Source organism: Macaca nemestrina, chromosome 18 (genome assembly GCF_043159975.1).
Source record: "Macaca nemestrina isolate mMacNem1 chromosome 18, mMacNem.hap1, whole genome shotgun sequence".
Taxonomy (NCBI): Eukaryota; Metazoa; Chordata; class Mammalia; order Primates; family Cercopithecidae; genus Macaca; species Macaca nemestrina.
Window position 1 is genome coordinate 51,033,995 of NC_092142.1, and position 17,315 is coordinate 51,051,309.

The 17,315-nt window shown below is 35.7% G+C and overlaps 1 long non-coding RNA gene across 1 annotated transcript in view; it reads right to left on the reverse strand.

The window, feature by feature from the left end:
• Window positions 1-5,531: 5,531 nt before the first annotated feature.
• The window catches only part of LOC105492275 (uncharacterized), a 28,659-nt gene continuing 16,875 nt past the window's right edge, over window positions 5,532-17,315 (reverse strand). Inside the window, exon 3 of the long non-coding RNA XR_011616151.1 lies at window positions 5,532-5,604. This is a non-coding gene — a long non-coding RNA (uncharacterized lncRNA). The remainder of the gene's footprint in view (window positions 5,605-17,315) is intronic.

Sequence of the window (17,315 nt, forward strand, 5' to 3'; positions counted from 1 at the left end):
TTGAAATGAGAAGTACACATGAAGCACTTCTAGGCATGAAAAAAATCTATGGTTATTTTAAGAAAAGGCAACTTGTGCAATTGTTTGAATTATGAGCTGAACTAGTCACTTTTATCATGGAACATCATTTTTACCTAAAAGAGCAACTGACAAATCATGGTAATTCAGACTTAGGTATTTGACAGACAGTATGAAACTCACACTTTAAGGAAAACAACGGATAGTATTTGTTGTCAACAATAAGATATAGGCTTTCAAATGAAAATTAGAATTTTAGAGAATTTGTATCCATCATTGACAGCTTAACAACTTCTAGACATGTAAAGACTTTTGTGATGACATCCGTGGGGATATCGATGAATGTGATTTTTGTGTCACATAATAAAATATAAGTATTTTAGAAGATATGCATAACTCAAAAAACCAATAGCTTCCAAATTACCAACGCATGATGTTACAAAATCATACGGGATAAAAGACCCCTGCAAATGGAAAAGAGACCAATGGAATCTAATGAAACAAAGTACTAAAACATTTATAGCTATGGTTTCAAATTCCACATTGCAGTTAACCTTTAACAAACTACCACTTGGTGAGTTTGGGTATAGTATCAAAGAAGAATATCTACAATTACCTGAAAAAGCTATTAAGATACCCTGAGGCTGAATTTTCTTAATATACTTCAACCAAATCAAAATATCACAACAAATTAAATACAGAAGCAGATATGAGAATCCAGGTGTCTTCTATTAAGCCAGACATTAATAGAGACATACAAAACATAAAGCAATACCACTCTTTTTGCTAATTTTTTGTTTTGAAAAACAGTTATTTTTCAGCAAAAATATTTTAATGCTAACAGGCACTTATGCTATTTTAATAAATTAATGAATGTTTTAAAAATTTATGTTTTAATTTCAATATCAATAGAGATCACAAATAAACAAAGCTCTCTGGCGTCCTCAATAATTTTTAAGGGTGAAAACGGCTCCTTAGACAAAATAGTCTAAGAATTACTCTGTTAAGCCAATCAAGGCAACCCAACTTTCCTCTTTCAGTTATCCAGCTTCCTAACTTCTTTGAAAGGTGAGGACGATGGTATGACCTAGTTCTAACTTATTAGTTGAGAAAGGAAGTTTGCTGGAAATGTCTAGAAAGGGTTTTCCTACCTACTGCTTCTAGTTCTTTTGGCTGAGATCAAGTGTAAAAAGGATTTTCCTTCCTGAAAATGAGAGAAGAGTATACAAAAAGGCCCTTTGCTACATCTCCTTTTGTTTCTTGCTTGGGTGCTATTGTGTGAAAGCATGATGCTGGGGAGAGCCTGTCGAAGCCATCCTTTAATGCATCGATGACCCCCTGAAGGTGGCAGAAAGAAAGCATCAAAGAAGGCTGAATCCTTCAGGATATCATTGAGCTCCAGTAAAACCTGTGCCATGGTTTGACTCTATGTCCCCATCCCAATGTCACCTCCACCTGTAATCCTCATGTGTCAAGGGCAGGACCTGGTAGGAGGTGATTAGATCATGAGGTGTTCTCCCCCATGCTGTTCTCATGGCAGTGAGTGAGTTCTCATAAGATCTGATGGTTTTATAAGTGGCAGTTTCCCCTGTGCTCTCTCTCTTTCCTGCCACCTTGTGAAGAAGGTACTTCCTTCTCTTTCACCTTCCACCATAATTGTAAGTTTCTGAGGCCTCCCCAGCCATGCGGAACTGTGAGTCAATTAACCTCTTTCCTTTATAAATTACCCAGTCTTGAGTATTTCTTCATAGCAATGGACTAATACAATCTGCCTCAGGATTTCCTATAAATCAGTAAGTGCTTTTGCCAGTTTAAGCCACCTTAGCCAGGTTTAGAAAGTATTCCTAATAATCCTCTTAGAGATATAGTGATAATTCAATAAGATAACACAGATAAGGTACTTAAGATATAGTGATAATGCAATGAGATAATACAGATAAGGTACTTAAAATAGTGCCTGACTCATGGCAAACACATAATAAATGTTAATGATTATTACAGGTTTGTTGTGAAGACCAAATGAGATAATGTATGTAAAGTGATTAGCTTGTTCTTATTTGCATGAAAAACTACCAGTGAGAAACCTTTTTCAGTAACACTCACACGTGAGACTGCCTCATCACATACCTAAGCTCATATTGTCTCGTTATTCTTTTCCCAGTTAAAATAGTTGTATTTCTGGACGGTTTAACTGCTATTATTGTACCAAGAAGGAAATCAATGGTTTTTGATAGCAAAATAGAACTTCTAAGGAATTCATATTAAAATTTTTTTGCACTTGTCATATTCCATTAAACAAGAGGCTTGCAAACCACCTAAATTATCTGTAATTTCAGTGAACGTGCAACTACTCATAACACTATCATTTTGAGGTGTCACTTTATTTATTAGATATGGCCTACATGTATAGATACAATGATAACCACAAGACAATCTAGAATACAGCCACTCTGAAAATTGAAATAATTTTTAAAGTTTTTTCAGACATCCAGAAATAATAGAGGGTTGGAAAAATACAAATGGTAGATACCCAGATTAATATCAGTTCAAATGAAAGAAAAAAGAGCACTAACTGATCTCAGACCCTGGAATCAAAAATAATGTGGCAGGCCCCCCAGAAGCTGTAATTATGTCTTAAAGCTATATGGATAAAGATATAATATATAGAAGAACAGATTTAGAAGTCTTAGTTTATACTGGTCTAACTATGCCCAAAATGCTACATTCTGAGAATCTCTTTTCACAAGGAAATTTTACTTACTCAACGGTATTTAGGTCCATGATACTTGCCCTTTTCCAGGACATTTTTTTTTTCTTTTTTGATAATCTGTTGATGCCGTGCCCTAGGAGAGATTTTTCCAGAGCCATCATGGAAAGGACACGGCATGTCTAGCTTGGACTTAGCCTGACATGTGTTTGAAACCTGGTTCTGCCATTTACTAGCAGCCTGATTGCTACCTCTCTCTAGTCAACATACAATTTGTGTTCAATTTTAGGAGGCTAATTTATAATCTCCTCATTCCCCAAGCCTATCTAAAATTTGTCCATTTACCTTCCCAGTTCAGGTGACCAACTGTCCTGGTTGCCCAATTGTGAGGAGACTCTAGGACACAGGCATTTTCACTGCTAAAACAGGAAAAGTCCCAGGCAAACTAGATGAATTGGTCACCATACTCCCAGATGAAAGTCAAGAAAGACTGGCCAGAGCCAGAAGCTACTATTTTAGAGATATTTTTACATCTTCTTGATTTTCCATTGGTATCCTGGTAGGAAACACTCAAAATTATAAAGAAAAGAAGTAGAAGCTGGGAGACTGGACCCCACTCTGCAGTTAGTTGGATAGAGTCACCCACGAAAGAAAGAGTGAATAGGGATAATTTTCTATACAAGAAGGCAGGTGACTTCTTCCAGCCTTGGGACCAACAGTCTAGGAGGAAAAGGAGTGCATGAGACAGCTACCTGGGCCTGACCCTGACAATGGGTTCTGGGGATCAACTAGAAATGCCTAATGAGGGTTGCCACCAAGGAAATCCCATAGGAGCAAAAGTTTTGGAGTTAGACAGACACAGGTTTGCAATTTAACTCTGCCATCTATAAGCATTGTGGCCTGAGCATGTCACCCAACTGATTTGGGCCTCAGTTGTCCCATCTGTAAAGTGGAAACAAGATTAGAGGGTGTACATGAGGACTCAGTGAGTTTGTATTTATGTAAGTCCTTAGCATATTGCTCTGGAATTACTATGCATTCCATTTATTATTTTTGTTATTTTTTATGGAAGACACTTGTAGAGACTAATAGTGCTCATTCCAGAAAAGTGGTAGGTGGGGATAAAGGATCATGATCATTGTCTTTATTTATTTTCTTATTGTGATTTCTCCATTTAGAAAATTTATTGATGCATAATAGATTACATAGTTCCGGGTACATGCAACAATTTAATACACTTACATAATTTGTAAAGATCAAATCTGTGTACTTGGGATATCCATCACCATAAACACTTGCCTTTTCTTTATGCTAGAAACATTTGAATTCTTCTCTTGTAGGTATTTCAAAATGTACAATAGATTATTGTCGACTACAGTCATCCTACTACTCTACTGAAGACTAGGTCTTATTTCTTCTATCAAATAATATATTTGTACCCATTAGTACATGCAGGTCTACCACATAAGAACAAGGTTCACCTTTCATAGAATAATAATTAAAAAAAAAATAATACCCTCATTGGGCTCTGTAGTTCCTAATATGCTTTCATATAGCTAGGTCTAGATACCAAACCAGAAGCAGTGGATAAAAGCTGCAAGAAGAGAGATTTTTAGATAATAAAGAAAAATGATTTTCTATAACAAAGGACTATATTGAGACCCAGAGAGTTTCCCATTCTGGTGTATTGAAGCCAAAGCCAGCCCACATATGGAATATTAGAAATAAACTGACTTAGACTACAGAGCAATTTATATTATTTAGCAGTCAGTTTACAGTAACAGATGAAAACACAGGCAACTTGCGTTGGTTCAAATGTGGCCCCATCACTGAATATCTGTGTGACCTTGGGCTAAATTACTTAACCTCTCTGAGACTCAGTTGTCAACTCATGAAATCAAAGTCCATACTGGCACCTACCTCAGAGAAAACTGGAGAACAATGAATGAAAAAAAAAATTTACCTAAAACAGCTAATACTATGTTTAGCACACACTGAAAACTCAGCCAATATTAAGTATTTTTAGCTAATAAAAATGAGTAGTGAAAATTTTGAATATTTTAAAAGCATGAATATTTCATTGTTCTTTAATCTTTGAAAATTACTAAAACAATAGCAAATACATTAATACCTATCAGTTGGCCAAATATTTAACTGCATTATACGTATTTGTACCTGACCATTCTTGGTTAAAAAAAGAAGAGGAGGAGAGACGGTAAGTAAAGTGTACTGAATGGCTTCCACCCACAAAGTATTGTCAGTCTTATGTACTATGTCATTGCTTCCCCAAAGATAGTTACCTATGATGTATAGTAACTCACAGTACTTAATGGATCAAGAGATTTGATATGGGCTTTTAGTAATAAATCCATAGTCCAAGAAGGGGGAATTTTCTTACAACCTATTCTCCCCAAAGAGCTATTAATAAAAAATAACTCAGAGGATATATTTCTGCTAAACCAAGATTCCTGGAATATAAACCCTTACTCGAGTCACACTGAGCCCTTTATCCCCACTGAAAAAGGTCTGCAATGATTGATGAATCCTGCCAAGAGACTGTCACACATTTTGCCTTGCACCATTATGTACATTTCATCCATGGTAAACTTTAATGTGGATATCTTTCAAGCTCTACCTGGAAATGGGCAAGTTTAAAGAAGGCCTTCCAGTTTAATAGGCATGCAATTAGAGTCCCTATTCTGTATCACCCCGTGAGGTCACTTAGTGGGGATGATGAGAGACCTCTACCTCTCATCTCCTCTGATCCACCCAACCAAACCCAAGCCCAAAAAGACCTGTAAACTTGGACTCCAGAGTAGAAAGTCGAGAAAGCGGGTGTCAACAGGAATTTCTCATGATTGATGGTTAATTTGGAAACCCTATGAAAAGAAGAAGAAATTCAAAGGAAACGTTGAACTCACCTGAACCAAAGTTATAGCTGGTAATTATTTCACACCTTGGATAGAACAGAATTGAACAAGTGAAGTTTAATATATCAAACTGTGGCTAGCAATTTTAATAGTAATGGCATGTCACTTTGTAGCTAGAGAGGAATTTTTGAGTTTATGTCAAAGGACTGATACAGATGGAAGAACTTATTTGGAAAAATAGGTAAAAGCAGTTTCTCCACCTCCCACCCCCCATTCATGGTTTTGCTTTCCACAGTTTCAGTTACCAACAGTCCAAAAATATTAAATGGAAAACCCCAGAAAAAAATGATTCATAAGTTTAAATCATGTACCCTTTTGAGTAGTGTAATGAAATTTCACACCATCCAGCTCTGTGGTGCCCAAGAAGTAAGGCATCCCTTTGCCCAGCTTATTCACACTGTATATATTTGCTACCCAGCTATTAGTCACATAGTAGCAGCCTCAGTTATCAAATCAGAAAAACATAGTATATATAGGGTTCGTTCAGCAAGGGCGATTTCAGGCATGCACTGAGGGTTCCTCATGAATATTCCCTGCAGATAAGTGCGGACTACTATACTGCAGTTAGGGTGAACTATCAACCCACATCAATGGCTTTCCATTTATTGTTTGTTTATTTTTAAGACAGGATCTCACTCTGTCATCCAAACCGGAGTGTAGTGATGTGATCATGGCTCACTGCACCCTCAACCTCCCAAGCTCAAGTGATCCTCCCACCTCAGCCTCCCTAGTAGCTGGAACTACAGGCACACACCACCATGCCCAACAATTTTTCTTTTTCATAAAGGCGAGGTCTCACTGTGTTGCCCAGGCTGGTCTCTAATCTTGGACTCAAGTGATCCTCCTCTTGCCTCGGCCTCCCAAAGTGCTAGGATTACATGAGCCACCACACCTGGCCCCTTCTGGCATTTCAAATAATTTATCTCTAATGAAACAAACAAGCAAACAAACTTTTCTTTCCTTCCTGGGAGATTCAGTCTTGAAAGCCATACATGCACACACATTTAAAGATTTTTCAAGATATCTATGAAACTAAAAACATGCTTGTGACAGTTACTGACAAGTCAATTTGATATCTTAATAGAAACCAAAAATAAAACTTCCCTGTTCCCTGTTGTCTGCTCCTAGTTCACCTTGCACATTTTTAAGACGCAGCTAAAATACTGCTGCTCTTACTGTTTAAATTGCAGTCTTGTTTAGGATACTGTGACGGGTAGAGGTATTGTTAATTAAGTTCACCTTGAATAATTCACTTGCTGCCTTGGGGGTGGTGGGTGGGGGACATTTGTGTTTCCTCTAGTGATGCCATTGAGATGCAGCTCCAGACACGAAAAAAGGACACTAATAATCTATGTCTCCAGAAGCGAGAGGCAACTGCCAGAGGTGGACTCTCTTTTTCCTGGACTTAAATGTATAATTTTCCCTTAGGCCAAAAGAAATTGCTCCCTAGCCAGACAAGACACACTGGAGGGTCCTTGGGAAATGATTTTTGCTCTTTCAGTATCTATGTATGACCAAGAGAAAGACTTTCTTCAGAAGCCCTAGACCTAGAGTGATTAAAAAAATGGTTTGTGTTATATTTTACCACTCCTTTAAAATAAATAAATAAATATAAATTTTATTAAAAATAAAAATCTTAAATAATAAATATTCTTAAAATCCCATAAACCAGCTTGATAACATGCCCAGGGTTAAAGTTATCCATCTTCTCTGCATGTCCACATCTACTACTTAACCAAGAACAACTCATGTATTCTGCCTTCCATGGGAAATTATTCTTAAAAACAATATAAAACCCACCCTCTATGAATTCAGGAGAGGTTGGGGTCCTTGGGGAGGAGGGAAGTTGATGAGCAAGTCAGAAATGTCACCTGGAGACCATGCCATTCGTTCCACGAAGCTCAGTAATCTCTACAGTTAAAGGGGCAAGGCATGCTGTGCCCCATGATAAAACGTGAAATGAATTTATACATTTATAAATAAATGATCTGACTCTAATTGGCATTTCTAAGCTCTCTCTGGGTAGTAGCTTTCTTGTTAACAAGCTACCACATTTGACACCGGTGATATAGGAGCCTCAGAAGAGAAATTGCAAGTCTGTTTCTAAACTCTTTGTTTAGTAATAGAAACTGAAAACTTTCTTCTAATACTTGCACCTCTGGACTGACATATAAAGAAGTTAACAATAAAAGTTTTCAAGCACAGCTAAAACTGGAAATAAGAACCAAAACATTCTCAAAAAAGAAAAAGTAGATTTTTAACGATACATGTGTTTGGAAACATGATTGATTTCTAGGACTGGAGGAGGAAACATTCAAAAGGAACCTGGAAGCATCTTACAGTAGCAAAAAGTAAGGAAGTGCCAAAACAAAAACAAAAACAAAACAAAGCAAAAACAAACAAACAAACAAAAAACCAGATTGATGAGGGCTTGTCAAACGATCACAGCAGACAACTGAAAGGGGTACCAAAAGCCAATGCTGGAGTAATTTGGGCAACAAAATTAACGAGTATTGGGTTATAAACAAAAGCATAAAATAGATATCTGTGTGTCTATACTGATATAAATAAAAGATTGAGCACATAAATAAGTGGGGGAGAAGACAGAAGTCTCCTCTTCAGAAGAATTTCAAATAATTTGTGTAGGTACTCTGCCTTCAAAATGATAGAGCATAACTCCCCACTTGTTAACTGTGGGTAATGCATAATAACTTTCTTCCAAGAGTGCAGTAAGGAAGGGACAAAAGGAATAACTTTACATTGGTGAAATCTGACCAATACTACCTTAGCCTGGTGATTAAGGACAACATCAATAATGATAAGTCATGTTCATAGTATGTACCATGGCTACTATATGGTGAAGATGTGGTCTTCCTTCGCAAAACCCATAAACCCACTCTAATCATGAGAAAAATATCAGACAAATTCCAATAGAGGTACACCTTGCAAAACGTTCAAACAATACTCATCAAAACTGTCCAGGTCATCTAGCATCAAAAAATGTGAGAAAGTATCACAGCCTAAAGAAAAAAGACAACTAAATATCACATGATATTCTATAGAAATGCTGGAATAGAGAAAGGACATAAAGTAAAACTGAGAAAATCTAAATAAAATATGAAATTTAATTAATAATAATGTGTCAACATTGGTTCATTAATTATAACAAATGTACCGTACTTAAAAAATGTTAATAATAAGGAAAATGGGCCAAGTGCAGTGACTCATAACTGTAATCCCAGCACTTTGGGAGGCCAAGGTGGGCAGATCACGAGGTCTAGAGATGGAGGTCATCCTGGCCAACATGGTGAAACCCCGTCTCTACTAAACATACAAAAAAAAAAAAAAATTAGCTGGGTGTGGTAGCGCGTTCCTGTACTCCCAGTTACTTGGGAGGCTAAGGCAGGAGACTAGCTTGAACCCTGGAGACAGAGGTTGCAGTGAGCTAAGGTGGTGCCACTGCACTCCAACCTGGTGACAGAGCAAGACTCTGTCTCAAACATAAAATAAAATAAAATAAAGAAAATGGGTTTGGCTATTTGGAAACTCTCTGTACTGTCTTCTTAATTTTTCTGTATATCTAAAACTGTTCTAAAAAATAAAGTTAGTTAAAAAAAGGTGCATAAATGGGGAAAGGATTCACTATTGAATAAATAGTGCTGGGATAAATGGTTAGCCATAACCAGAAAATGGAAACTGGACCCCTTCCTTACATCATATAAAAATTAACTTAAGATGGATTAAAGACTTAAAAGTAAAACCCCAAACTACAAAAGCCCTGGAAGACAACTTAGGCGATACCATTCAGGACATAGCATGAGCAAAGATTTCATGATGAGGACTCCAGAAGCAATTGCAACAGAAGCAAAAACTGACAAACGAGTTCTAATTAAAGAGCTTCTGCACAGCAAAAGAAACTATCAACAGAGTAAACAGACAACCTACAGAATGGGAGATAATTTTTGCAAACTGTACATCTAATTTGTGATGGTCTAATATCCAGCATCTATAAGGAACTTAAACAAATTTATAAGAAAAAAACAAACAACCCCATTAGAAAGTGGGCAAAGCATATGAACAGACATTTTTCTAAAGAAGACATACATGCAACCAACAATCATATGAAAAAAAAAAAGCTCAATATCACTGATCATTAGAGAAATGCAAATCAAAACCGCAGGAAGATACCATCTTACATCAGTCAGAATGGCTCTTAATAAAAAGCCAAAATACGCTGTTGAGGTTGTAGAGAAAAATTAATGCTTATACACTGTTGGTGGGAGTGCAAATTAGTTCAACCACTGTGGAAGACAGTGTGGTGATTCCTCAAAAACCTAAAGATAAAAATTCCATTTGACCCAGCAATCCCATTACTGGGTATATACCCAAAGGAATCATTCTATTATAAAGACACACGCACACGTATGTTCATTGCACCACTCTTCACAAAGGCAAAGACATAGAATCAAACGAAACGCCCATCAACAATAGACTGAATAAAGAAAATATGGTATATATGCACCATGGAATACTAGACAACCATAAAAAGAATGAGATCGTGTCCTGTTTAGGGACATGGATAGAGATGGAGGCTATCATCCTTAGCAAACTAACAGCAGGAACATAAAACCAAATGCACATGTTCTCACTTATAAAAGGGAGCTAAATGATGAGAACACATGGATACATAGAGAGGAACAACATACACTGGCTTCTATCAGAGAGTGGAGGATGGGATGAGGGAGAGGATCAGCAACAATAACTAATGGGTACTAGGCTTAATACCTGAGTGATGAACTAATCGTACAACAAACCCCCATGACACAAGTTTACCTATACAGCAAACCTGCATATGTACCCCTGAACTTAAAATAAGTGTTTTTTTTTTAAACGGTACACAGATAGATGTGTGAATAATAAGATTTAGTACTTATTTAGGTGAACACTCTCAAAATGTAAAGTAGAAACAATCTAGTCTTCCCAGTCTTTTTAGTATTTGCATGGCATCTTTGAAAGTCAATCCAGTGGCCATCCAATCAATAAAGAAAAATGGCTCTAGTTAATAATGGCCCATTCTGTAGACCCAATCCCATCCCAGTCCCTGAGCATGAAAGCAATTTAGAAAGATGAGGGTACTTTCCCAAGAATGCCTTGCCTCGTGGTATATAGCAAGTGGATGAACAATGGATCTGGATCTCACACTGCAAATTTCTACTACTGAGCAAACCTATTTATTTATTTTTGATCTCTCCAATAAGTGCATTTCTTACACAAATAATTACAACACCTTTGTGTTCCAGGAACAATTCTAGGCACTGAGGATATAGCTGGGAACAAGACAGACAATCTCTCATGAATCTCTCATTCTGGGGGTGGGGCGGGAAGTAGGCAACAAGCAAATCAATTAATTTTCAGTCACTCCTACCAGTCACTGACCACCAACCCTTCACCGTCCAGCAGCTTTCAAACTTTTTGATTTCTGATTCCTCTGTATCTCTGGGCAATTGTGCATGTTCTGTGATCCCATTTCTTGGATGTCATGTATGAGATCTTTGGCTGGCTCTGTAGGCAACTTGAGGAGATAGAATATCTTCTCAAAGCAAACTGAAGCAAGAAGGGGCTCTGCAATTCATAATTCAACTTCCTTATTTTTAGAGATGAAGAAATTGAAGCCTCGTAGAGTTAAATCACTGACATAACCAGGAAATAGGGCCCTAAAACCAACAGTCGCTGATTTAGAGTTCCTTCTCTATCTCTACAGCACTCGCTATAATGTTGGAAAACCTATAAATTCGTGACCTCACTCTAATATTCCATAGAAATATCTGTATAGATATTCCATCTCTAAAGACCTCCAGGGAAATATACCAGCTTCTGCTCTACCCAGACATTCAAATATTTCTCAGTTCACACCCCAGAGAAATCTGACTCCTTTCTGCCTGTTAGGAAAGTGAAGATGAGTTAGAGAGTGAACAAAGGATAACAATAAGACAGAGAATTTTAAGACTATGAAAGAAGCATCTTGAATATTTTCCCTTTGAAATACTGGGGCATTATCTCCCTGGTAGAAGTTATTTTCCCTGTGATCACCAGTAATTCAATTATTTCACCATGTTTTACAGCAGCAAGTAAATGTAGCACCTAACGAGAAGAAACTCTGTGACACTCTTAGAAAAATGTTACCTTGCCATGCTTTAATCAATTACAGCATTGACGGCTGGTATAGTTGGCAGGGCCCTGGCACCTCTGACCTCCTGGCCCTGGTTAAAATCTGATGTTATTTTATCTGAGAATCTAATTTGGGTTTGTCAGTAATTAAAATGTATGAAGCGCAATCTACTGTTAACCTCCAGTCTCGCCTTCTGGATCCCAAATCTGTCTTATGAAAAACCCTACACCATGACAAAATGCCAATGACTTTTTTTTTTAATATTTAGATGTGTATCAGCTCTGCATTAGAAAGAAAAAGGGAGGTTATGCTTCATCATCCTATCTTAGAGATGGAGATGCAGAAAAAATTGGTCAGTTAATAATTATTTGATGAGCGTTTACAAAACCATCATTATCTCTTTCCTACAAAAATGGATGCTGTGAAGAAAATGAATAATTAACTTAAGGTATATTTAGATAATATTTAAATTAAAAGTGATATTTGAGAAGGTTATGATATTGTGAAGTGAAATTGAAGATACTGTACAAACTTTATATACAGTTGATCCTCTTTCTCTGTGGTTCCGTATTTGTAGTTCCAACCAACAAATGTGGAACCCTTGGATATAGAGAGCCAACTGTACTACACCATGTTTTATAAGGGAGTTGAGCATCCCTAGCTTTTTATATCTGCAGAAGTCCTGGAATAAACCCCCTTCAAATATAAAGAGACAATATACATGATTGTCAACCATGTTAAAAGTAAAAGAAAAAAAAGACTAGAGGGAAATTACATAACACAATAGTGATTATCTCAGGGTGTTAGATTTTTTGTGCATTTTAAACTATTCTCCAATTGTCAAATTTTCCACCATGAGAAAAAAAAAACCATAAAATCTTAAAACGTATTTTTTAAAACTTAAAAGGATAGGTAACTAAAATCTTAAGAGAGATTTTTTCTCCCTCGGTGCACTAGAAGAATCCAGTCTCAATGCTGCCTACCCTCCTTCATTCCACTGGTTAAGAGGACCCTTCATAAATCTGGTAACACTTAGGATGATCTACATCTATTCTCTGCGTTCCACCCAGGGCCTTACATTGAAAATAAAGCTGTTGCCTTGCTTCCTGTTTGCTACCAGATTGCTAAGTGGCTTTGCTTAGCACCATTTCCCAAGGCACTTATTGCATGAGTGATATCCATGATGGAACCTATAAATTTATATGACAAATCAAGGAAATGTTTCCTCACAAAGCTTTAAGAGGCAATATTAATTAAATGTCTTTTCACATGGGATCATATAATATATATTGCTGGAGTAATCAAGAATGAAGAGATAAACTCATTTGATGTGTACTGTAAAGATGAAAATGCTCAGAAATTATTGACCGTCCATAGTTTACCACTTCCAGCCATTTCGAGAAAATGCAATCAGTTTAGATGTAATGTGGCAGAGGTTTGAATGAGAATAAAACTAAGTTTATGTCCCTTTACTCTATGTGAAATTCATTAACTAGCCGGCTCAGGAAGTTCTTTAATTTAAGAAAGATACTTCATTTCTTAAATGAAGTGACTGTGTCTGACTTTTCTGTTTCTCATTCAGTTTTCACAAATTTTCCCAATCCATTTTGTCTTCATCATCACTTTTTGTTTCAAGGACTAAGGGAGCTAGCTATCAAGACACTCATACTTTAGGCAGAGCTATGATGTGTAGCACAATGCCTCACTAAGGGTAACTCACTTTGAAAGACATTCAGAAACCAAGATAGGGCCTCTACCTGGCTGTCAAACTCAGAAATTCCCTTTCCTCTTGTGTATTTCCTTACCACATCCTGAGCTTTGGAACATTTTCTTCAGACTGTACTACCAAGTTTACTTCGATTCTAGGTTTCTGAGTGTTGTTACTTCACCTTCAACTGACCTAGGGCTCCAAATATTTGGGTATTGAGAGTAAAAATTCTTGAGGGTCACACCTACTATGTTTTAAATTCCTCTTTGCACATATTGAAAGGGCACTGTTGCTTCTTTTAGAGTGATAATAACTATGGATTATTAAAAGGGCCTACAGAATGTCCAAAACAATTAATTTAAAATTTTTAAAAGACCAGGTCAGGAGAAGTGTTACTTTTCATTATGAACCTCGTAAATCTATTAAGTTTTGAAACTACATCATTGAATTATTTGATTAAACAGAAGCTAAGATAAGACAGAAAGAGAGAGACAGAAGGAAAGAGAGAAAGTTAGGCATGTAAGTATTGTATTATAAATTTAAGGGTAATCACCAAAAGGCCTGACATGCAAACAGTAAGTCATAGCATCCAAAACAGCAGAGAAAACCAAAATGAATAAACAGAATTCTGTCAATCGAAAGGAGTCATGAGAAATACAAAAAAGAAAAGTCTAAGAAAGAGCATAAGAAACTGGAACAGACAAAATCCAGCTGTTTTCTGCTTAGAGAGACAGAAGTAAAGGAAAACGATACAGAAAAGTTGAGAATAAAGAGATGATAAAAGAAAAACAGTTATATACAACATTAAAACTGGTATAGTGATATTATCATCACAATAAAATAACATTTAAAGCAAGAGATACTACTAATAATAAAATGGGGCATTGCATAATGAAAGAGAAATAACCACCAAGAAGATATGAAAATCATATGCATCTAATATATGCATCTTAAAAATATAAAACAAAACATGGCTGAATGTTATAGGGTGTGAGATATTAACAAACTTTCTTTAGAAACTAATCGACAAAATAGCCAAAAACAAAACAAAAACAAAAATATGAAGATATGCGTAACACAATCAATAAGCCTTATTATTACTGACGTAGTTCCTACTTGAAGTGACTCTCTGTAGAAGGCCACTTTGATTTATAAATTCATAGACATATCTATCTTTCTATTTATCTGGAGACAGAAAGAAATTTTACCCAACAAGTAGGAATATGCATTTTTAAGTACATTTAGAATATTTAACTTAAAAAAATATATTTGTTTATGTATATATATAAAATATGTATTTACATACTTATGTTTATTCATTTTCGTTTCCTCTGCTGGTTTGGATGCTATGACTTAGAGTTTGCATAGCAGGCCTTTTGATGATTACTCTTAAATATATAATACAATACTTAGGTACCTAACTTTATTTCTTTCCCTAACTTTAAATAAATATATATGTAGATATATTTTATATACAAATAAATATAAATTTGTATATATTTTTATATGCAGATAAATTTATATTTATAGATTATATATATTTTGTATGCAGATAACTATATATTTGTATACATATTGACATATTTATACATATATACATATTAAATATATGTTAAACACACACAAATATATATTAAACATACATACATGCAACTAAAATGCACACCCTAGGTAAGCCATGGATTAAAGAAATTGCATTTGTAATTATAGAATATTTAAAACAAAAGCCATTAGCATTATATATAAAAAATACTTATGGGATGTATAACATATATCCAGCAATAGACTTATGAAAAACATATAAATAGCTCCTACAAATTCAAAAGAAAAAGACAAGTAAAACAATAGAAAAAGAAGCAAAACATTTGACTAGGCATTTGACAAAATAGAATAAATATCTAAATATTCAATAAACTTATGAAAGCAGGAGTTCTACTTCATTAGTCGTCAGAGAAATGCAAATTAAAACTGCAACTAGATACCATCACACATTCAGAACGCCTAAAAGAAAAAAGAAAGTACCAAGTGTTGACAAGAATTGACTTGAACTTTTATAAATTGCTAGTGGGAAAGTTAAATGATGCAATGATTTTGGAAAACTCTATGACAGTGTTGACTAAAGATGAATATTTGCATATTCTGTGACCAAGTCATTCTCCCAAGTCATATGCAACAGAAATGCATGCATATGATCATTAAAAGACATGTACAAGAATATTCATGGCAACTATTATACCAGAACTGAAAACTAACCAAATGCCTGTCAACAGGAGAATGGATTAACAATAGAATGCTAGATTGCAATAAGAATGAATAATTTACAACACCATGCAACAATACAAATGAGTCTCGCAAAATGTTTAACAAAAGAAGCCAGATAGAAAAAGATACATGATCTATGATCCCATTTATCTAAAGTTAAAAAAATGGGCCAAACAAATTAATATTTTTAGAAGTCAATACAGTAATTATTCTTGGGTGGGTAGTGACTGGAAGGGTGTTGAAAGGGGGGTTGCAATCAGGGTACTTGCTACACAGTTATGTTCAATTACTGAAAATTCATAGAACATTATACTTGTGTACTTTTCTCTTTATATTATATATTTGTAAAAATTTATTTAAACATTATGGGGTGCAGCTAAATACTTAGAAACAAAAGTATAGCCTTTAAATGCATGTATTAAAAATTAAGAAAAACAAAAGCAAGTAATTGAATCCCATCTCCCAAGAAGATATGTTCAAGTCCTAATTCCTGGTATCTGTGAATGTGACCTTATTTGGAATTAGAGCATTTGCTGATGTAATCAAGTTAAGATGAGGTCAAACTGGAGTAGGGTGGGCCCTAAATCCAGTATGACTGCTGTCCTTATAAGAAAATAAGAGACACAGACAGAAGCATAAGAAGAAGGCCATGTGAAAATAAAACTAGAAATTATAGTTATACTGCCAAAAGCCAGGGAACACCTAGGTCTACTAGAAGCTGGAAGAAGCAAGGAAGGATCCTTCTCTAGAGGTTTCAGAGGGAGTGTCGCCCTGCCAATTCCTTGATTTTGGACTTCTAGCCTCCAGAACCAGGAGAGAATGCATTTCTGTTTTTTTAAGCAACCCAGTTGTGGTTCTTTATTATGGCAACCCTAGAAAATTAATCCAGTAATTAATTTACTAAGCAAAGCTACAAAAGGACCTAAAAGTAAATCCAAAGGAAATATATTCATAATAATAAAACAATAAAGATAAAGTAAATATATAATAAAGTTAATAATAAAGTTAATAAGTAATAAGAACTATAATTAATGAAAGGATAACAGTCAAAAGTAATAGAAACAATAACAAGAATAAAAGCTGAACCTGTTGGGGGGAATGCTTAAATCAAAAAAACAAAACAAAACAAAACAAAAAAAACCACACACTCTGCCAGGCACAGTGGCTCATGCCTGTAATCCTAATACCGTGGGAGGATCACTTGAGCCTGGGAGGTCGAGACCAGCCTGGGCAAAATGGCAAGACCCTACCTCTACAAAAAAATTAAAAATTATCTGGGCATGTGCCTGTAATCCCAGCTAGTTAGGAGACTGAGGCGGGAGCATACTGTGAGTCCAGGAATTCTAGACGGCAGTGCGCTATGATCAAGCCACTGCATTACAGTGTGGGCAACAAAGAGGGACCCAGTTTCAAAGTAAGTAAGTAAACAAATAAAGAAATCAAAATAAGATTGATTAAATGAAAGAAAAAGGCTACTTACAGTAATATTAGAAATAAAAACTATCAAACAACAGGTACAAT